Here is a 23,662-nt window from a genome sequence, read left to right as displayed (position 1 = left end):
AACCCAGGACAGTGAACAGTTTTCTGCGTACATGCACATATAGCCATTGTCATCTTCACCACAGAAGAGTTATTCTTGGAAGGATAAGCCTTTGTGTTGATTGAAACCAACAGGGGTCCTAGGAGTAAGAAATCGCATATCCTTGAATCAGAACTTAATTTGAAAAATATATTTTTTAAATCCTGTTTAAATCCCTAAACATGTCTATCTCATCGAGAAGCATTGGTCCAGAGAAATTGATTTGTCTCGTAATTCTTCAGCTAGTTTTTTCAAGAACTGCTCTTGGTGGGAATGTACTGATTTGGTCATCAGACAGCAGCCATTGGTTAAATATTAAAGTCATTATAAAGGAGCTGATAAACAGAGGCCACAATGTCACAGTGCTGGTATCCTCAGCTTCCCCATATGTAAATCCCAAAAACACATCATCAGCTTTGCATTACAAAGTCTTTCAAGTTCCATATGATAAGTTTTACCTGCATTCAATAATAGATGGTTTAATGAAACTATGGATATATGAAAAGCCAGAAATAAGCTTCTGGCAGTTCTACAAGGGACTAAGAGTGTGGTTCGGCAAAATGCACGAAGCAAATATACACGATTGTGATGCAGTATTGAAAAATGACGATTTACTGCAACAATTGCAAAGGAGCAAGATCGATGTGGTTTTATCAGATCCAGTATTTGTTTGTGGTGACCTCGTTGCCATGTCACTGGGAGTTCCATTCTTGTATTCTCTGCGATTCACACCAGGATCAACTGTGGAGAGGTTCTGTGGGCAGATGCCCACACCCCCATCCTATGTCCCTGCTGTCCTCTCCGAAATGAGTGATACCATGTCGTTGATGGAGAGGATGAAGAATATTGTATCGTATATCCTACAGGACCTCATATTCCAGTCCTTATATGGGCATTGGGATGAGTACTAGAGTCAAATTTTGGGTAAGCCTGAGTCATTTCCACTACTGATGTTTTACAACTTTGCAAGTTTTGTGCTCTTTGGCCCTGATTCTATAAACAGTAAATCATAAGCCCCATTCAGCATGGTTGTCAATTAGCCACTAGGCACTGTTTACAGAATCGCACCTAGCAGCGCATAAGCATTCTTAGGGGCACCTACAAGCACCTAAATGAATTTACTCCCAAACTCCACCTCAACTCTACCCCTAACCACGCCTACTTGCTGGTAGATGCTTCACTGTAGACACCTACCTCGAAGTGGTGGGCACCTACTGGGTTAGGCACCTACTTGCTAATTAATTTTTTAATCATTTTAATTGGGTTTTAATAGCACTTTTAATTATCAGCTCTGATTTAGCCAATTAAAAAATTAAGTTAGGTGCTTTGGGTGGCTAGTTGAGCCAACCATTTTTAATTGGTTTTTAATAGTGCTTTTAATTATCATCTCTGATTAAGCCAAATAAAAAATTAAGTTAGGCGCCCAGCGTGGCTAGTTGAACCAATCTAGGTGACTAAGTTTAGGCATCATTTATAGAATTAGGGCCTTCACCCTTGTGAAGTTGGAAAAAACCAAGGTGGAATACATTGATTATCTGGGCCATACAGTGTGCTGAAGAGACATTGAAACATATTTGTGTGCTTGCATTTTATAGTCTTTCCCCTTCTTAATGCTCTTGCTCATGGGACCATCTCTGTGGATGCCAGTGGTGCTGAATAACCCCAGTATTAAGCAGCCTCCTTCAGTGTGTCTTGGTAAGGGTAAATTGTATTGTGTTTGACATCCTATATCATTTTGAAATGTCGACCCCCCCTAGGCCTGGTCTCCCAGACCACTGATCAAGAAAATTCAAACTCTATGGATTGGCCAAAGGTTGCAGGGGAAATCTCTAAAACCAAGCTTATCAGCATTGGTTTCATGTCATTAGGTGACTTATAGCCACATCATATTTTCTTCTTCTCACAACTAAAATGCACTCTGATTTTGAACAATCAATGGCTTTAGACTGCATGAACAACAGAAAGATTATTGGGAGATTTCTATAAAGTGCACTTAAAAATGGATGCCAAAAAGACTGGCCCTTTATAGAATCACGAATACTGCTGATTCCTATGGCAAACTTTGGGCACCAGACTTAACACCTGCTGAAACCTGGTATAAATGTTGATGACCCAAGTTGAGTGCACTGCCCTTAGAATTCCGTAATTGCCCTCAATAATTGGTTGTTACCCAATTACTGATGGCTCTGAGTTCCTTATACAATTAATGTGCATATGCATCTTGGAAGTGGACCCAAATTTTGGTGCACAAATCTAGGCACCAAATATGGAATCCAGGGAATTGTATATTGCTTCATGTTCCATTTATGTCTATTTTAAGCAGTTTTATAGAAAAAGTAGATTGACATCTCTTTGAAAACTGTACTTATCACTTATTGGTTATATGTAGGAAAAGTCCCATCACTTTCTTTCATATATGCTGACTTTTACAAAGCCACAGTAGAAGTTTCTACTGCTGGTCAGTGAGGTACATGCTCCGACGGTCATTGAATTCCTATGAGCGTCAGAGCATTTACCTTGCCGGCCCAAGGTAAAATCCTCCACCACAGCTTTGTAAGAGAAGACCATAATGTCTACAGGCTTCAGGAAGCCTCATGGGAAAATGTGCACATCTTAATTTGCACACAAAACAATGTAGGGGCTATAGTAGGCTCAAGCCAATGGGAAGGCTGCTCTAGTCACAGGACGGAAGAGCTGAGCTGCAACGTCTGTGAGAGAAATAGAAGTTGATGATAGTTCTCCTTGGACATTACCCGTCAGAGCCACTTCAGTAGTCTCAAGCCAGAAAGTTCTAGAAAAGCGTTCTAAGCATGTGTCAGCCTTCCCGCCTTGTACCAACAACTTGGGAGGGTGACAGGGTTTGTGTGTCTGTAAAATCATCTGTCCAAGGAGAACTACCATTACAGTTAAGCAACAGGTAATCTGTTCAGTCACACAAGTGGTGCCTCCCAAGCAATATAGTGAACAGATATAAGATATTAATTGTAATATATAAAAAAATATCTGGTACCTGTATTGTTGGAGGTGGAGAAGAGGTGTCAATTTATAAGAGAGGAATGGAAGTAGACATACACAGTATTAGAGCAGCCCCGCGGCATGGGTTCAGTTTGCTTACAGGCTGCGGCAGCAGCAGGAGAGAGGGCAGCGAGGGAGTCGAAGGGAGGGAAGCTTATATCATCTCACCACACAGTCGGGGGCCCCCTGCCCTGTTTGCTGCCCACTAACGCAGACCCTGGAAGGGGAAGGGGAAGAGATGCCCGGACAGCCTGTTTGCCTTCCTTTAATGCCGGTGAGCCCCTCTGATGTTTGCGGGCACGAAGCACATGCATACTGGGCCTACCCTTTAATCCGACCCTGCTGGCAATGAATTCCAGAGTTTAATTACACGTTGTGTGAAGAAATATTTACTGCAGTTTTTTCTTTTAAATCTTTATTAAGTTTTCAAGACTAATACAAAGTGCAGGAAATTATACAAACATTAATAATCAAAATAAGTACTTATATTCAATCAATAACAATGCAGAAAAAAATATCCCCCCTTCCAATACATTTAATCAAAGCATAAACAAAAAAAGATATCCCCTCACCCTGTCCTGGATGTGCATGGAAATAAACAAAAAATAAAGACAAAAGATAACTATAATGAAGTAATAAAAGATGTCAAAGGGCCCTAAACCAGTTTAAATAGATTGCTATGCCCCAACCTATCAACATTCATTTGAGCATAAACTTGCCCACCAAAAAGGAAAATTAAGGCAATCGTAATTTTTCCAATTGCGAGTTACCATTTGCATGGCTATCCCTGTCATAATTAGGAAAAACCTGCATTTATAGCGGTCCAATGGGGGGATTAATATACAGTAATGTTCCACATTTGAATACCTCATATGTCAATGGAATTGTTGATTCCAGTATAATATTGATCTGTCTCCATATTGATTTCCAAAAGTTGAGTATCAGCGGACAATAGAACAACGGATGATCCAATGTCCCAATGTCTAGATGACTGTGCCAACATCTATTAGATTTAGACCTGTCTAACTTTTGCAAACGAACTGGGGTCCAAAAAATCCTATGCAACAAGAAAAACCAGGTTTGTCTCATAGATGCTGATGCTGTACATCTCATCCTCCAAGTCCAAATTCATGGCCATTGAGACGCAGAAATATACTGCTTTATCTCAATGTTCCAAATGTCTCAAAGACTAGTTTTTGGGTTTTTTATTCAAGAATTCAGATATTAATTTATACCACTGGGCAGCCTGATGCCTTAATAAATCTGTCTGGAAGAATAGGACCTGCAAGCTGTAATGATTTTATAGATTTTGCCAATCAGGTAACCCACTCTGAATGGCCTGCTTCAGCTGCAACCACCTATAATTTTAAGACTTTGAAATACCAAATGATTGTTGCAGTCGTGAAAAATCAGTTTCCCATTTGATAGAACATCATCTAGTGTACATATACCAGCCTGCATCCAATGCTTCCAGATGGTGCGCTCCTGCCAGCCCATACACCACTGGACCACAAGGCTTCGGGGGTGTTTAAAAAGGTACTGCGGGGCAGGGGATGTTTTAAAGGAAGGGCGGGCAGGTGTTTTAAAGGAAGGACGGGCGGGCGGGCGGTGTTATTAAAGAGTACCGGGAGGGGGGCGTCTTCGCTCCTGCCAGCCCGTACACCGCGTATACCGGGGAAATGAAAGGGCTTCTTTTATTGTAATACCCTTTCTGGAAGAGTGCAGCTGTTGGAAACGGAGCCAGATGAGCATGAGGCATGGAGCGCACTGTGTGATGTCAGCTGTGTGTGCCTGCTCCACTGTGCTGGAGGGGGTAGACTTAACACGAAGATGAAAGGTGGGAGCACAAAAACGGGGCTAGGTCAGTTCAGTGATGGGGCGAAAATGGTATAGTAAGGAGATAGGATGCGTCTGTTGTGTAGAGGACGTAACAATGAATAGGAAAGCACAAGGAAAGGATGGTGATAGAGGGATTCAGGAAGGCAGTGGGGTGATGGAGTTGAAAGTACATGTTGAAGATGGGATGAAAGAGGATTAGTGCAACTGCAAGGAAGATAGGACTGTGCAAGGAGCAGATGGGAAGAGGGTACAGGGCGGTGCGATAGGGTACAGAGCCTGGGGAGGAGGGGGTACAGGGTGCAGAGCCTGGCAGGGAGTATGGGGGTTGGGTGCAGAGGCTGGTAAGGAGTGTGGGGTTGGGTGCAGAGCCTGGCAGGGAGGGAGGAGGCTGGGGGCACAATTTGGTTCAGAATGTTTTTTTCTTGTAGAGGAGATTTACAGGAACGTTCCTGTAAATCTCCTCTATGTACCTCTCTGTCTCCCTTAGCTCTTCCAAATCTGCTACTCTAGCCTCAAGAGATCAGACCCGTTCCCTGAGTGCTAGGGCTCTCTACACCGAACGCATGCATAAGACCTCTCACCAGCTGGGAAATAATCAAACATGTAACACTCAGTTAAAAGACTGGATAGCCCCCCCATCTTACTGCTGCCTGCATCTTAATATTGGTGATTTCTTTCTTAAGTTGCTATGGGAGTTGGAATTTACTGTATATTCTAAGTTCCCCTAAGATTGTTAGTTATATGTTAGGTTATGGTAATGTTTAATTTTTTTATTATTATTTTTCAATGTTATAATTGCTAGGTTACCCTCTAGGGATTTCTCAATTTCTTAAGAGCTAATTACTAGCTAATTAAGTTTGTAGCCTTCTAATTGGTTCAAGGAACTATAAATCAGAGATCAGGCCAGGGGATAGTTGGGAGCAGGGGAGGGTGGACTAGAGTTAAACACTAACTCCTATCTATGCCCTAATCTGATTTAATGCTCTGAAATGCAACCTAAAATACTAATCTAGACTAAAGAACTTCTTATATATGAACCCTAACAGAGACTCTAAAAGCTACACTATGGCCTAAACTCAGGGCTGGATTAAAGTATAGACCCAGTCATCAGTGACACGTCAGAGGGAATCACCAGCAGAAGGCCGCAAACTGTGAAGCAGCCTGTTTAGAGTGCTGTGGCTGCCAACGAGTGCTGGAGGGAGTTTTGTCGGTCGTCTCGTGATGAATGGGTCGGCGGGGTTCGCATAGGAGGGAGAGCTAAATGTTCCTTTCCAGAGGGTCCCCGGCTGCTGTGTCGGAGGCCCCTCTGAAAAGGAACATTTTGACTTTGGGGGGGAGAAGCGGTCTGGCATCTTTAACTTCTTCCGGCAGCAACAGAATTTACAATTAGCTGCTGTTGCCGGCTTCAGGCCTTCCTCTCTGCTGAGTCCTGCCTACTTTCTGTTTCCATGAAGGTAGGATGTAGGACTTGACAGAGAAGAAGGCCTGAAGCCGGCAACAGCAGAATATTATGAATGGTGCTCCTGCCCAAAGAAGTTCATGATGCCAGGTCTTGGAGCACCCGCTTAGGGGCTGCACTGCCGACCGGGGATGGGGTGACAGAAGGAGGAAAGGGAAGAGAATTGCTGCACCCAACTGGAGGGAAAGGATGGAATGAAAGGAGATGCCAGGGCTTGGAGGGAAAGGAGGGAGGAAGAGATGCCAGGTCGTGGAGAGAAGAGAGGGAGGGAGGAATCTCCTTATTTTCTGCCGATCTTGTTTCATGTTGGATTCTTTGGTAGACTGCTTGCCTTGTTGTTTCATTACAAGCTAATATACATGGAGTGGAACGTACTAGAGGAGTTACAGATTTGGTTGTTTATACATATATATATATGGATTACAGTTGGTTGACGTAGAGTGAAGCAGTTGAGAGGCATTGTAAACTTGGTTATTAATATAGACTTATATTTCAGATAGTATTACTGCTTTACAATATATCTGAACACTTTTATATAAGTATGGAAAGGGTTCAGAGTTAAAGTCCTGGGTAAGTAGGTGGGAAGGGAAGGAAGGGGGATTTGTTCAGAGATGTTTGGGGGTTGCATAGAAGAAAAACTGTGCACTGGTATGCTAATCTTTGTTTTGAATTTAAAAAAAAAAGAAAAAGAAATACAAGGGGAAATAAAGAAGTAAATAAGAAAACAGATAAATGGGGTGTGGGTGGGGCGTGGCAGGGCCAGGGGGGCCCAGTGTACTTGTGTGCCTAGGGGCCCTTGAAGAATTAATCCTGCCCTGCCTAAACTGACTTTGCTGAAAAAGAAAAGTACTGAACTAAAAAAGAGAAGGGCAATGAAATAATGTCCTGAAGCCCAAGTCTTACCTTTTCCCAAGTTTGAATGCTAGCAGGTAAGATATTCCATTGGAGTTTTTCTTCCCCTTAGCAGATCCTCTCTCAGCTCCTATTTAGGACAAGAGCAGCTGAGCTCTAGTACAATCCAGAGTATGTAGTTTTCTTTCCCTGTCCAATGTATGCGGAGGCAGAAAGATGGTTGGCAATGTGATGATTTGGTTGACATGGAAATGAGATACAACCTTTAGTAGAAATTTCAGATGAGTTTGTAATATAACTTTATCAGGCATAATCTGTGTGTATGGTTGGTAATAAACCAGTACTTGAAGTTCTCCTATTCTTCTTGCTGATGTTATTGCATCTAGGAATAGGATTTTCAATAATAAATATTTGAGGTCTATGGAGTGGAAATATCATGAGTCCTTCTAAGACAAAGCTGAGATCTCAAGCTAGCCATGGAGTTTTGGTAGGAGGATTGATTCTTAATAAACCCTGAAAAAAATCATTTAACTATTGGATGTCCAATCAAGGTCACATTATCAATAGAGTTATGGAAGATGGAATAGTGCTGCTGTATGGGTATGTATGGAATTGCAGGATAAACCAGACGCCAATAAGTGTGCCAGATAGTACAGAACTTGCAGAATGGTGGAGTTTATTGGTGAAAATGATGATTGTGACACCAAATGCTGAATCTTTTCGCTTGGAAGCATAAGAGCATTTGGTGGAGTCCACTCTGGAGGCTAACAAGATATGAAAAACCTGTGGAGTAAAGCTGTCTCTATCAATCAGTTGGGATGAGGTAGCCAAGCAGTCAGTCTGAGAGATTCTAGATTGGGATGAGGTAGAAGGACTCCTCCCACCTCAGACCTTTGCTCTTTCTGATCTGCCGCCGCGAAGCGGCGGCCCGCTGGACTCCTCCCACCTCAGGTCTGCCTATGCCATTTAAATTCGGGGCTTTTGCGGCGCACGCCTTACCAGACTGCCTGCCTTACACCAGAGCACTTGTAGTCACGCTAGCTAGTTTAAAAGTTGTGTTTACTTTAATTTTGTTTTTAGTCTTTTATATTTATCTGTATCAACCTTTATTTTGTAGACTCCTCCCACCTCAGGTCTGCCTATGCCATTTAAATTCGGGGCTTTTGCGGCGCACGCCTTACTAGACTGCCTGCCTAACACCAGAGCACTTGTAGTCACGCTAGCTAGTTTAAAAGTTGTGTTTACTTTAATTTTGTTTTTAGTCTTTTATATTTATCTGTATCAACCTTTATTTTGTAGACTCCTCCCACCTCAGGTCTGCCTATGCCATTTAAATTTGGGGCTTTTGCGGCGCACGCCTTACCAGACTGCCTGCCTAACACCAGAGCACTTGTAGTCACGCTAGCTAGTTTAAAAGTTGTGTTTACTTTAATTTTGTTTTTAGTGCTCCTTAGTGTGCTCCTTCGTGTGCAACCTGAGTGTGCCTTTATAATAAATCTTATCTTTCTTATTTTTAGGAAATGTTTTAAGCATCTGAGTAATAAAAATGTAATTACTGTTATATTAGTATTCCTTTTTTTCTTGATTTTTGCTGTACCGAATATATTGACCAAATCAGGCCTCCCTGTTCACTCTCAGCTATCTAAAACCAATATCATGTTGGCCCAATCTTCTAATATCCCTGTCTTTTGGGGCCATCGCCCCCAACTCTCCAAAAAGCCGACCCCTTACAAATCAACACTTACCAATGTTCCTATTTCTGTAAATGCTTCACCTAATTGCCATATATATAATACCACTTTAAAATTAGGACTTATAAATGTAAGATCTCTTAAAACCAAATACCATATTATTAAAGAAGCTATTTCCTCGCAAAACATACATATCCTTTGCCTTACAGAAACATGGTTAACAGAAGGAGACGAAGCCTACCTTTCTTATTGCTGTCCTCTGGGCTACTCTTATCTATATACCGTATTTTCACGCATATAACGCGCGCGTTATACGCGTTTTTACCTACCGCGCATACCCCTCGCGCGTTATATGCGTGAGCGCGGTATACGAAAGTTTTCAAACATAGTTCCCACCCCGCCCGACGCCCGATTCACCCCCCCAGCAGGACCACTCGCACCCCCACCCCGAACGACCACTCGCACGCGCTCCCACCCGCACCCGCATCCACGATCGGAGCAAGAGGGAGCCCAAGCCCTCTTGCCCGGCCGACTCCCCGACGTCCGATACATCCCCCCCCCCGGCAGGACCACTCGCACCCCCACCCCGAAGGACCGCCGACTTCCCGACAATATCGGGCCAGAAGGGAGCCCAAACCCTCCTGGCCACGGCGACCCCCTAACCCCACCCCGCACTACATTACGGGCAGGAGGGATCCCAGGCCCTCCTGCCCTCGACGCAAACCCCCCTCCCCCCCAACGACAGTCCCCCCCCCCAAGAACCTCCGACCGCCCCCCCAGCCGACCCGCGACCCCCCTGGCCGACCCCCACGACCCCCCACCCCCCTTCCCCGTACCTTTGGAAGTTGGCCGGACAGACGGGAGCCAAACCCACCTGTCCGGCAGGCAGCCAACGAAGGAATGAGGCCGGATTGGCCCATCCGTCCTAAAGCTCCGCCTACTGGTGGGGCCTAAGGCGCGTGGGCCAATCAGAATAAGCCCTGGAGCCTTAGGTCCCACCTGGGGGCGCGGCCTGAGGCACATGGGCCCAACCCGACCATGTGCCTCAGGCCGCGCCCCCAGGTGGGACCTAAGGCTCCAGGGCCTATTCTGATTGGCCCACGCGCCTTAGGCCCCACCAGTAGGCGGAGCTTTAGGACGGATGGGCCAATCCGGCCTCATTCCTTCGTTGGCTGCCTGCCGGACAGGCGGGTTTGGCTCCCGTCTGTCCGGCCAACTACCAAAGGTACGGGGAAGGGGGGTGGGGGGGTCGTGGGGGTCGCCAGGGGGGTCGCGGGTCGGCTGGGGGAGCGGTCGGAGGTTCTTGGGGGGGGCGGTCGTTGGGGGGGAGGGGGGTTTGCGTCGAGGGCAGGAGGGCCTGGGATCCCTCCTGCCCGTAATGTAGTGCGGGGTGGGGTTAGGGGGGCGCCGGCCAGGAGGGTTTGGGCTCCCTTCTGGCCCAACTACCAAAGGTACGGGGAAGGGGGGTGGGGGGGTCGTGGGGGTCGCCAGGGGGGGTCGCGGGTCGGCTGGGGGGGCGGTCGGAGGTTCTTGGGGGGGGGCGGTCATTGGGGGGAGGGGGGTTTGCGTCGAGGGCAGGAGGGCCTGGGATCCCTCCTGCCCGTAATGTAGTGCGGGGTGGGGTTAGGGGGTCGCCGTGGCCAGGAGGATTTGGGCTCCCTCCTGGCCCGATATTGTTGGGGATTCGGCGGTCCTTCGGGGGGAGGGATGTATCGGACGTCGGGGGGGGGGCATCAGGCTTTCAGGATGGGGACAGACCTTCAAGGGGGGACAGTGCACGGAAGTCAGGGGGGGGTGAACGGAGAGTCGGGACAGCGCACGGAGAGGCGGGGCAGTGCACGGAAGTCAGGGGGGGTGAACGGAGAGTCGGGACAGCGCACGGAAAGTCGGGGCAGTGCACGGAAGTCAGGGGGGGGTGAACGGAGAGTCGGGACAGCGCACGGAGAGGCGGGGCAGTGCACGGAAGTCAGGGGGTTGAACGGAGAGTCGGGCAGCATGCGCGGTATAATCGTGAGCGCGTTATACCAAAGTTTTTGTGCTTATCATCGTGATTTCTGCGCGCTATACACGTGTGCGCGTTTTATACGGGTGCGTGTTATTTGCGTGAAAATACGGTAATCACCGATATAACCGTAAAGGAGGGGGCTTAGCCATAATTTACCAAGACAACTTGGTGAGCAACATCGATCACTCTGCTGGCAATGTATCCATTGAATTTATTCAAGTTAGATTTAATACTAAACCAAAATTTGATGTTCTACTTCTACAAAACTTAATCTTTGATTTTTGTACCTCATCGATTAATCCTTTAATTCTAGGTGATTTTAACGTTCATTTTGATGATTTATCCAATTCTTCTACTAATGAATTATTAATGCATATAGATACTTTAAATCTTCAACCAATAATTCATAGTCCAACTCATTCAGCTGGCCATACACTTGACATGATTTTAATACCCAAAGGTAAACAGTTGAATCATTCCGATCTTCACATCCTGCCCATCCCCTGGTCAGATCACTACTTTATTTCTTTTAAAATTTATCTTAAACAACAAACTACTCATTCGCAATCTAAACAAATTTCATACCGAGACTACACTAAACTGGAATTATCAAACATTTCCCCTTATTTCGACCATAAAGTCCTACAATCAAATACTAATACATTAGAAGAACAGCTTAACTCTTTGAATTTGACATTACAATCCTTACTAGATGAAAATGTACCATTGATCACTAAAACTATTTCTTTTCGTAAAAAAAACAATCCTTGGTTTTCAAATGAACTTTTACTACTTAAAAAACAATTGCGTTCTCTTGAAAGAAAATGGTGCAAAAACAAATCCCCTAATAACTTAAAAAACTATAAGGATCATGCAAATTACTATAAATCCAAAATCAACTCTGCAAAAAGTAAATACTATTCTTCTAAAATTTCAAATGCAAAAAATCCATCAATTCTTTACACTATTCTAAAATCTATTTCTCCTATCTCACAAAAGCAAGAGAACAAGACTGAAAATAATCTATCAGCTCAAGACCTTGCAGACTTTTTTTGCAACAAAATCAGTAATATTCGGAATAAACTGGACCGTACATCATATAATAATATTCCTAATTCTCCTACTGAAGAACTGCTTCCTACTGCTAAATGTTCTACTTTCAAACTTCCTTCATTAGATGAGATACAACATCTCTTTCAGAGTTAATTTAAAGGGGTCTCGTTCAGAACTCATTCCTCCACTTATCCTAAAAAAATTTTTCTCATGCTTTGGTTTTTTTATACACTCTTTTATCACAAATAGCCTAGAATTTAGTTTAGTGCCTTCTCCTTGGAAAACTGCTATTATTTTGCCAATAATAAAAGATCATAAATCTAATTTGGATGACCCATCAAACTACCGTCCTATAGCCAATCTACCATTTTTAGCTAAACTCACGGAACGAATTGTATTCGAACAACTATCTGATTTTGTAGAATCAACCAACGTTCTTCATCCAAACCAAACAGGATTTAGGAAAAATCATTCTACAGAATACTTTTTGATAGGATTAACTACAAATATACACTATTACTTAGATCATCACAAGTCCATTATCCTCTTTTCATTAGATTTGTCTGCTGCATTTGATACCGTGGATCACGAATTACTTCTCAACAGATTGAAAGCCATTGGAATTTGTGATCAAATATTTGATTGGTTTAAATCTTTTTTGTCTAATTGTTCATCAACAGTGACTTTCAATAATTCTAACTCCAAACCTTATACTCTTAATTATGGTATCCCACAAGGATCCATCTTATCTCCATTACTATTCAATATTTTCTTATCTCCTTTACTAACATTATGCCAATCTATAGGATTTACCACTTTTAGTTACGCAGATGACATACAAATTACTCATCCAATAGACCCAGAAAATAAAGAAGAATTACAACTAATTAATTTAAAACTAGAAAAAGTTCAACAATGGCTTACCTCTCACATGTTAGCCTTAAATGTACAAAAAACTAAGGCCTTACTATTCACTTGGAAGCAAGGAATTAATCTGTGTGCTCCTTTCATTCATGACAATACATCTATTGAAATGGTATCATCTTTAAAAATCCTTGGTGTCACTATTGACAATAACCTTTCCTATCATGATCATATAAATAATACTGTTAAATCCTGTTTCTTTAGACTTCATCTAATTCGATCAGTTTCAAAATTCTTAGAACCTAAATCTCTAAATATTCTACTACACTCTTTAATCATTTCTAAACTTGATTACTGCAATTCTCTATTGTTAAACATTACACAAAAAGAAAAGAAATGCTTACAAATCATACAAAACACTGCCGTTAAGCTTATTTATAAAGGTAAAAAATATAATCATGTCACTCCCTTTCTGATTAAATCTCATTGGCTCCCCATTAATCATCGGATTACTTATAAAATCTTATTATTAACATTCAAAACTCTTGACACTAATGAACCCCAATTTATAAATATAGTACCTCCCGTTCGTTACGATTAAACAACCATAAACTTTTAACGGTTCCCTCTTTAAAAGTTATTGGAACTCGCCGACAAGACATGTTTTCTGTATCAGCACCACAACTTTGGAATTCATTACCGTTACAGTTAAGAGACGTAAATAACTTAAGTGATTTTAAAAAGAATTTAAAATGTTTTTTATTCAAGGATGCCCTTAACTTGTAACTTATAAATTACTCCTGAGCTCTCTCTCGTTCTCTTTCTTCTTCTTTTCCATGCTTTTTTCCTGAATCTTTTATGTTGATATCATTTTCATTATTGTATAAATTTATTAGCTCATTTTATATTTGTTATGTAAATTCTCCTTTTTTTTAATTGTATTTGTATTTATTGTATAAATTGCCAGTTTTATAACATCTTATATGTTATCTCCTATTTTAATATTATGTTTAGTTATATGTTACTTTTATATATTGTAATTCGCTTAGAAACAAGTTTAATTAAGCGATTAATCAAATATAAATAAAACTTGAAACTTGAAACTTGATCCCATTCCTACTGTTTTTTCCCTTTTATGTTACACCTTTTCTATAATAATTGTAGTTCTTCCCCACTACTCTATTGTTTGAAGTAGATCCGTACATTTTATCAGAGTTTTTACTTAGATTTTGATGTTATTTAGTATCCCATGTTCTTGCATGTTTTTATGTAATTTTATATTGTAAATCGCTTAGAAACCTGAATAAGCGGTTTAAAAAATATTTAAATAAACTTGAAACTTGAAACTTGCTTTGTTGAGAAATGAGATCTGGTATTTTCAGAAGGGTCACATGATCTGTTAAGAATTGGGGAACATGCTTGTCTTAGCAATATGGAGTAATGAGGATGAGATAGAAATTCCATGATATCTGGAAGGCTTCCTCCACTATTCTGTTGGGAGAATCTTGCTTTGAACAGAATTTGACATATTTGTTGTTCAGTGGAGACACAAAGAGATCTATTACTCTGCTTCGTTACTGATGACATCATCAGTAACGCGGCAGAGTGAAATCCCCGACGGACAAGGCCAAGCAGCCTGTTTAGAGTGCTGCTGGCCCGACGCTGCTTTGGTTGAAGGTAGGGCTTGCTTGCGGTTGGCGGGAGGGAAGGATGGAGGGTCAGCAGGGGTTCGGCTGCACAGGGCGGGGGGGTGGTCTAGTTGAAGAGTTGCCAGCGAATTCCGGGACTAGGGCTTATTTTTGGGGTAGGGCTTATATTAAGACCTACCCCAAAAATAATACTAGGGCTTATTTTCAGGGTTTTCAAGAAAACACGGTAGCAGTGCACCCCATTGTCGACTTAATTTGTCTGCAATGCAATTGTCCTTCCCCAGGAAGTATATTACCATCAGATTTGATTGAAGCTGTATGATCAGATGCCATATTCAAATTGCTTCTTGACAAAGTTTGTGACCCTGTGCCTCCTTGTTTGTTGACATAGAACATGGCTACTTGGTTATCTGTTCAGACTCTAATCATCAGGTTGTGGAGATGTGGGCAAAAATCTTGTATTGCCAACCAGATTGATTTGAGATCTAGAAAATTGATACTCTTGTTGATGAGAGAAGGATCCCAAGGGCCCTGAGTGGAGATGGTATCCAAGTGAGCTCCCCAGCCCTTTTTTGAAGCATCTGTTGTTATTGTTATGGAGTGTTGAGGAGAGTGAACTGGAATGCCCTTGATTAAATTGTTTCAGTTGAGCCATCAGGCCAGATCTTGCAGTAGGTAGGGCTGGGTTATTATAGAAGTAGTCAGGGGTTGTGAAAATTGGTTCCAACTGTCCTTTAGACCCATTGTAGGGTTAAACAGGTGAACAATAAAACTTGGACCAACGCAGCCATATGTCCCAAAAGATTTAGGAGAACATGTACTGTTACAGACTGATGAGGTTGTACTTTCCTGATAAGATGTTGTATTTTTCTGGCCCGTTGATGAGAAAGGAATACCTTTGCTTTTGTTGTGTCGATAAAGGCTCCTATGAATTCTAAGTGTTGAGTTGGAGAAAACTCTGATTTCTGAGGGTAAATCAAAACCCCCAATTGATGAAACAAATCTGCAGTTCTTTGTAGTTCTTGATAGTTTAGGTAGGGCAATAAAGCAGAAATCAGCCAATCATCTAAGTATGGCAAGAGTTGTATTCCTTGTTGTCGAAGATATGTTACTACCATAATGACACACTTTGGGAATACTCTGTGTGCACCTAGTATTGGTAATGGATCTTGTTGAAAATGAATCTGAGGTATTTGCGATTGGCTGGATATATGAGAATATGCAGATAGGCAACATGTAGACCAGGGACGAAAGCCACATGTGACTTTGTAGTAGTGGAGTGATTGAGGCTATTGACAGCATACAGAATCTTTCCCTTTTCACATATTTGTTTAAAGCGTGAAGATCCAATATTGGGCAGAATCCTCTAGTGTTTTTTGGAATGAGGAAGTATTTGGAATAAAACCCCATTCCGTATTGCTCCTGAGGTACCAGATTTTGTTGCTGGCCTCACATTTCCTTAGAGCCTCTAACTGCCCCCTGGTTCTTAATCGAGCATGATGGTCTCTGAGATTGATATTATTTGTTACTATAACTGTTATATGATCTCGTAGGTCTAAATAATTTTCTTTTCGGGTAATATGGAAGCCGTTTATAGGATGATTTAGAATGTTCAATGGAGTCATGCTTTATGGTATCTAATGTATTACAATCTTGTTTTATTACTTCAATCATATCTTTTACTTTGTTTCCAAAGAGGTGATCTCCCATGCACAGAGTATCTGCGACCTTCTCGAATACATCACTCCGTAGGCCCAATGATTGAAGCCATGCAAATCTGTGTGTACATAGAACTGTTGCTGCTCCTCTTATAGCAGTCGTGAGCTGCTCTAATCATACTTTTTTTGAGCAGTCCTCCCAATTTCTTTGAATAAAGATGAACCAGTTGATATTGTATATTTGGATTTTTCAAAAGGAATTTGACAAAGTACACCATGAAATACTTCTGAGGAAATTAGAAAGTCATGGGATAGGAGGTAATGTCCTATTATGGATTAAAAACTGGTTGAAGGACAGAAAAGAGAGAATGGGTTTAAATTGTCAATATTCTCGATGGAGAAGAGCAAATAGCACTAAATATTATATGCAGAATACTGAGAGAACCAATTAAATTTACTGATAAGTGCCTCTCATTCAATACATTTTCAAAAAGGTTTTTAATTAAATATGGAAAATAAACCCTCTTCACCACTAATATCCACCGATCACTTGGTGACCACAAAACATTTGCAGGGACACTAGTGAATAAAACATAGGAAGTAAAAGCCTTAGATCTTTGAATGCCGCTAGTAGTAAACTTTTGCAGGCTATACGTGAAAGGGAAACTACCCTCATCGGCTTCAAAAAACCTCCTGTTTGAACAGTGTCTATGCATACAGATTCAAGGCAATCAAACAGTAGCGAGTATGACAGTTCAACATGCATAGACCTTAAAGCGCAAACTTATCTTATTTAAGTTCTTGTGTTGCTTGATCCTTGCTTTCTTGTTCTTTTAAAATTATTGAACACTCACTGTCAGTGCTTGTTCTTAGCACTCACACAAGCGGTAAAGATGGCTGTGAGTCAGAATTGACCCGCTTTGCAGTTGCATCTGACAACATCAATGACATGTTCTCTATTCGAAATATTTAAGGAAATAGCCATATGTGGCCACTCTGCCTGTCATTATTCAATTTCTATTATTGCCTTGTGCCTCCTCTCCTCCAGAATATACATATTTAGGTCTTCCTGTCTTTTCTCATACTTCTTTTTGTTCAAACCCCTTACCATTTTCATTGCCTTCCTCTGGGCCACTTCAGGTCTTTTTATATCCTTCACCAGATATTGTCTCCAAAACTGAACACAATACTGAAAGTGTGGCCTATATAGGGGCATCAACACCTCTCTTTTTCCACTGCTTACTCCTCTTTCTATACAGCCTAGCATCCTTCTGGCTACAGCCAGCGCCTTAGCATACTGTTTAGATGCCTTTAGATCCTCAGACATAATCACCCCAAGGTCCCTCTCTCCATCCATGCTTCTCAGCCTCTCACCTCCCAGCATATACGGTTCCCTCGGATTTCTACCTCCCAAATGCATCACTCTGCACTTCTGTGCATTGAATATTAGTTGCCAGACGGTAGACCATTCTTCTAACTTTTGCAGATCCTTTTTCAATTTTTATGTTCTTAAGCAAACATTAAAAACAAGATATAACAAATCATGCTCATAAACCATAAACATTGCCTGGTGTAAATTTATACCTCACACATGCTGCCTGTTAATTTCATTGTTTAGGCATGGCGAAAATGACATTTAAAGTACTTACCGGCACCTAAATAATATGTACTGGAATCACACCTACATAGGCACTTTAGGCTGTGCAATGCCTCTGTGGGTGTGGCTAACACTAGAAGAGACCTGAAGCAGCCTGAAGCACCCATGCAGGTGCAATTCATGACACCAATATCGAAGCCCTATAGACAATCAGGCCATTTAAAATCAGTGCTGCAGCTATAAAAATACACCAGGATGGGTTATCAGCAATCCAGGACTAGCTTAAAATCTATCTCCTGGAACAAGTTAACTTTGCAGGTCTCTAGCTTTAACCATTAAGCCACTCCATTCAGCAGTTTGCGCAGGCTAATTTGTGTGCTAACTACATATTGTGTTAAGGAGGGGTAGGAACTAGGTGGGTAATGGACAGAGAATGGGCATGAACTTTCATTTGTTCATTCTGCACGGATTTGCTTAGCACCTGCAGCTAGAGAGCTGCACAGGAACGGGGACGATGGGAACCCGCGGGACCCGCAATTTCCCCCTTCGGGTCACAGGGATCCCATTGGGATGCCCCCTAGGGTCACAGGGATCCTGTGGGGACGCCTCCTAAGGTCACGGGGATCCTGCCGGGTTCGATACAACTCAAGCCACGAGGCTCGTCTTCTTTTTCCTACCTGCCCTGCCACAGCCAACATAGCCGACCGGAAGTCTTCCCCGATGTCAGCGCCGACGTGTTCTGCAGCAGGGCTCCATTTGACTGAGAAAGTTGCTAAGGTAATTTGCTTGCAGATGAGGGCTGGGAGACAAACGCGGAACACAAAAGGGGGAAGGGAGTGTGTTTTTGGATACAAGGCATGAACTTGAGAAAGAGGAAGGGAGGGAAAGATATGCTGAGGTGGGGGAGGGAATGCATTTTTGGACACAGAAGGCATGAACTTGGGAGAGAGGAAGGGAGGGAAAGAGATGGTTGTGTACACGGGGAATGGAAGAAAGGAGAATTTTTGGTCATAGGGATGGAGTGAGGTACAGTTGAGATATTGTGGTGGAAAGGGAACAGTGGGATAGATTGAAATGGATGCAAGAGGGAGGAATATTGGACATAGTGGTGAAGGGAATGGAGGGAGAGATGTGGCATGGTGCTGGAGAGGGGTGATAGAAGGAGAAATGTTGGGCATGGGGCTGGTGGGCAGGGGCGAAAGATGAGAAATGGATAAATGCTGGACTATGGTAGGAGGAACCAATGGACAGCAACAGAAGAATTTACAGAAGATGGGAAAGATGAAAAAAGAAACTGGGACCAACTTTATGGAAAAATAAGTCTCCAGACAACAAAGGTAAAAAACGGAATTTATTGACTAAAATATGTTAGATTTGGGAAATGTGTATAGCAGATGTCTTTGTATTGTGTTCAGAATAAAAGGAAATGCATTTCTGGTTTTATTTCTACAATGTTGAAGTACTTTCTGACCCTTGCTGTGACTGGTGGGGTTCCCCAAGCACCGCCAGCAGAGGACCTCCTCTAGAGATGGCCAGAACTCCCCTCCACCAAGTACAGCAGTCGCTGGCAACATCCATGAGCCACCAAGGTGCCAGCATCTGTGATTCAGGGATGCTACTGCTGCCTGCCAAGCTTGGCAAAAGGGACCCCCAGCCAACTGCAAAGGAAGTCCTCAGCTGACAGCTTGGCAGTTCTCATCAGCTGAGTATTTATATTTTATATTTAAAATTAGAGGCTCTGGTAGAAACCCGTTTACAAAGTATGTATTCTTCCCAATTAATATTTCCAAATTAATAAAGTCTCTTTGCTTATTTGTAAATGGGTCTCTACCAGAGCCTTTAATTCAGTAGCATAATTAAATGAAATAACTATTTCTGAAGTTTATAGGGATGGGCGGGGACGGAGGGGATTCCTCGTGGGGACGGAGGGATTCCTCGCGTGGATAGGTGGGATTTCTGTTCCCGCACAACTCTCTAACCTGCACCTCCTCAATAGCTAATGCCATGTCCATGCATCGATTGCAGAGGAGATGTTGGGAATACCCACAGCAATTAGCAAGCAGCCTTGAACTTAAAATATGCTCATTTCTGCTGATGGTAGGGCAAACGAAGGGGGGAAATTCATCAAGGGGTGCTAACTGATTTAGCATATGTTAATCACATCAGCTTACACTAATGATTAGCATGCGCTAAATGCTAAGATATCCATTATATTCCTACAGGCCTCTTAGCGTTTGGTGCATGCTAATCGTTAGCGCACACTAATGCAGTTAGCACGCATTAAATTGGTTAGCACCCCTTGATGAATGTGAAGGAGTGAGGGATTCTGCCTCACTAATGTGGCCATTATGCCATCATAGAGCAGGGGCCATTAGCCCAACAGTGAGGAAACTACATGTCCCAACATGCATGGAGCTCTACACTTGGTGCCGAGCCACCTTAACAAAAGGAACGCAACCCTGCTGTGTCAGGGGGGTGGGACTCGGGCAAGGAGGAGGATATTTGCACTTGCCTAGAGTGAGTGAAGTGAGGTCACTGAAAGAAGAGGCCCAAGGCAAGAGGTCTCTAGGAGAGAGCCCGAGGCAGAGGCCCTGGAAGGAGGGAAGTTGCCCTGGAATTTGGTTTTCCTTACTTGTGTGTGTGTGGAAGTCGTGGGAAGTCAGACAAGGTAGGACAAATGATAACTTTGGCTATATAAGAATCCTGTTTAGGAGATCTGGAGGGAGTTAGACCTGTGTTTGAGAACCCTGCAAGTAGATGTATGCATTGAAGGTTTCAGGACTGTGGAAAGTTTGTTTCTGAATTTAAAAGACATTATTCTTTATTTATTGTGCTAGAGAAGTAACAAGGTTCAGCATTTGGTTAATAAAGTAGTGTATCATTGGTTTCAAGGTTCTTTACAAACTCGTACTTTCCAAGTTTGTTTTGGAAACACATATAGTAATCTCTGTGGTATGCCACAAGGATCGTCTCTTTCTTCATTAATCTTTAACATTTATTTAGCATCCCTGGGGTCAAGATTTGCTAGTTTGGATTTAAAACTCTATAGCTATACCAAAGACATTACCGTTGTGATTCCTTTATCTACTCAACTCTCCCTGGCTGCACAATTCATATCTTTTGTGATACAAGTAGTTGATCAGTGGATGAAAGATTTCAAATTAAAGCTCAACTCATACATAACAAAGTTCTTTTTAACTACTCCATCTAAATGTAGTGAAGAGAATTTATTATTGAATGGGATTTCTTATCCTATTTCTTCCTCCATTAAAATATTAGGAGTTTATTTAAACAAGAATCTATCTATGATTAAACAGATTGATGCTGTAGTTCAGAAAAGTTATTTCATGCATTGGAAACTTCGAACAATTTGATATTATTTTCTACAACTTCATTGAAGCTATTGGTTCAGTCTCTAGTCCTGTGTATTTTGGACTATTGTAATACTGTTCACTTGGCAGGTCTTTGAAAAAATCTTAGTAGATTACCCATAATACAAAATGCAGCAGTTCGTATGATTTTTAATTTGAAGAAGACAATCATGTGACTCCTTACAATAGGGAGTTGCATTGGCACCCTATCATTTGGATGTCTATGTTATAAAGTATCACAAGGCCTGGCCCCCAGTTATCTTGTAGAGCGTTATATAATTTGCTTGTCCTAAATGTTCATTGTGAGTTACTACACTGTTTGTTTTTCCAACGGTAAGAAGTTGTATTTATAAAAGATACTTTAATCGATCTTTATCATCCCAAGTTGCTAGCTGGGATACAGATTTTCGTCTACTTTTATCTAGCTCTACTTGTTACATATTTTTTTAGAAAAACTGTTGAAGGCTTACTTGGATGATTGACTTTGGTACTTCACTCTAAATGGTCAGTCCTGTTTTTATTAACCCCATAGAACTGCAGTATACAAATGTTATGTTGTGTTTTATTATGTTATATTATAAAGGTTTTTGTTACACTTTGTATCCTTGTCTATGTTTTATGATGGTTTTACTCCCACACCGCTCCCACACACTACTATAATGAATTCCCTCTAAGTGAAAAATATTTGCTATTTAGTAAAAGACCCCCCCCCCCTTGTTAATCTGACCATGATCTGGCTTTTCCTCTAGAAAATTATTATTAGTTATAGAACAGCTGCCTGCAAATCTGTTTGTGGGGAAGGGGGATATCTTGAAATGTTTTTATATGATGGAAGGAAGACAGTGAAGATGACCAATGGTGCCAAAATGCTTTAATTCGTCAAATGCAAGACTTGACTTCAACATGTTTCGGCCCAATGGCCTGCATCAGGAGTCTATAAATAAGATGACACAATTATATCTATAATAATAATATGCTAAGCACGCATGCGCATTCTAATCCCGTGTTCCCTGTGTCCTGATCTGTCGGGATATGGCCGGCAGAGTGCACATGCACGCTAAAGCATGAAGGAGGAGGCCACGGCGGCTTGAGGTGAAAGGCAGTGCGGAGCGGCGGCTGCCGGGAGGAGGCCGCGGCGGCTTGAAGCGAAAGGCGGTGCGGAGCGGCAGCTGCCAGGAGGAGGCCGTGGCGGCTTGAGGCGCCTGCAGACCACGGCGGCTTGAGGCGCCTGCACACTGCGGTGGGCCTTCCCAGTCTCCTGAGCTGCATACTCATGCCCCGATTGCCAGCGGTGTCATCTGTGGGGACTGACTGCTGGAACAGGGGCCTCCTGCCGCTGCTAAATGCTCTACCGTTTTGCAGAGACCCCGCCCCCTCCCCCTTCTGCCGAGGCTTCGCAAAGCGGCCCTGGTGAGGGCAGATGCTAAAGGACGTAAGGGGTGCTGATGGACAGGGGAAGAGGTGCTGATGGACAGGAGGGGCAGAAAAAGGAAGGGAGGCGTACTGCTGGACAGGGGGAGCAGGGATGGACATGGGAAGAGGTGCTGATGGACGGGGGCAGAAAAAGGAAGTGAGACGTACTGCTGGATAGGGGAAGCAGGGATGCACAGGAGAAGAGGTGCTGATGGACGGGGGGGCAGAAAAAGGAAGGGAAACGTACTGCTGGAAAGGGGGGAGCAGGAAAAAGGGGTTGATGGATGGGGAAGAGGTGCTGATGGACAGGGGGGGAGAAAAATGAAGGGAGGCCTACTGCTGGAAAGGGGGAGCAGGAAAGAGGTGATGATAGACGGGGGGAGGTAAAACAAAGGGAGAAGGGCTGCTGCTGGATAAGGGGAGCAGTGAAGGAGTAGTGGTGGACACAGGGGAGGTAAAAGGAAGGGAAAATGGACAGGGGGAGCAGGCAAGGGGTGGTGGTGGACAGCCAAGGAAAAAAAAAAAAGAAAGACAGAAATACAGAAAGCGGCTAAGGAGAGAAAAAAAGAAATAGACAGACACACACACATATATTCTAGCACCCGTTAATGTAACGGGCTATAAGACTAGTAGAAATATAAAATATTTTGACAAACACAAAAATACTATTAGTATAACAGATCAATGCAACACATAAAAAATATGTAAATATGGAGGAAAGTATTAAAAAAACTAAGAACATATAACAAATACAAAAATGATGATATAACAATGATTATCAAAGCAAATTAGAACACGATGCTGTAATATAATCTCTTACTATGTATTTGTATAATAAAGAGGCTTATTCGATCTCCAGATTTAGGCCCCCTTTTATCAAGCTGAATTAGGGTTTTTTATCTCCGGCTGCTGCGGAAAAAGCTCCGACATTCTTAGGAATTCTATGAGAGTCAGAGCTTTTACTGCAGCAGCTGGTGATTTTAAAAAAAAAAAACCCCTAACATAGCTTGATAAAAGAGGGCCTTAATGAAGAAATCAGCCTGTCACCACAGAAGCCAAGAAATTAAACACATAAAAATCAATAAATATACAAATTTAGCCAAAGGAACTTAATGTAAATGAAAACACATAAAATTTAAAATATAAACACTAACTGAAATATCATATTAACTGCCTCT

General features: G+C 42.5%; 1 protein-coding gene across 4 annotated transcripts in view; it reads left to right on the top strand.

Moving 5' to 3' along the window:
- Window positions 1-23,662, top strand: part of LOC117369117 (UDP-glucuronosyltransferase 2A1-like) — a 207,005-nt gene that overhangs the window by 87,409 nt on the left and 95,934 nt on the right. The window contains exon 2 of one of the 4 annotated variants that reach the window (XM_033963165.1): window positions 8-942. The exons of the other annotated variants lie outside the window; for them this stretch is intronic. The gene's annotated coding sequence lies outside the window, so the exon portion shown is untranslated. The remainder of the gene's footprint in view (window positions 1-7; window positions 943-23,662) is intronic. 4 annotated transcript variants of the gene reach the window in all.

Source organism: Geotrypetes seraphini, chromosome 1 (genome assembly GCF_902459505.1).
Source record: "Geotrypetes seraphini chromosome 1, aGeoSer1.1, whole genome shotgun sequence".
Lineage (NCBI taxonomy): Eukaryota > Metazoa > Chordata > Amphibia > Gymnophiona > Dermophiidae > Geotrypetes > Geotrypetes seraphini.
The sequence above is the reverse complement of the archived record's forward strand: the minus strand, read 5'-3'. Positions and strand labels throughout refer to the sequence as shown.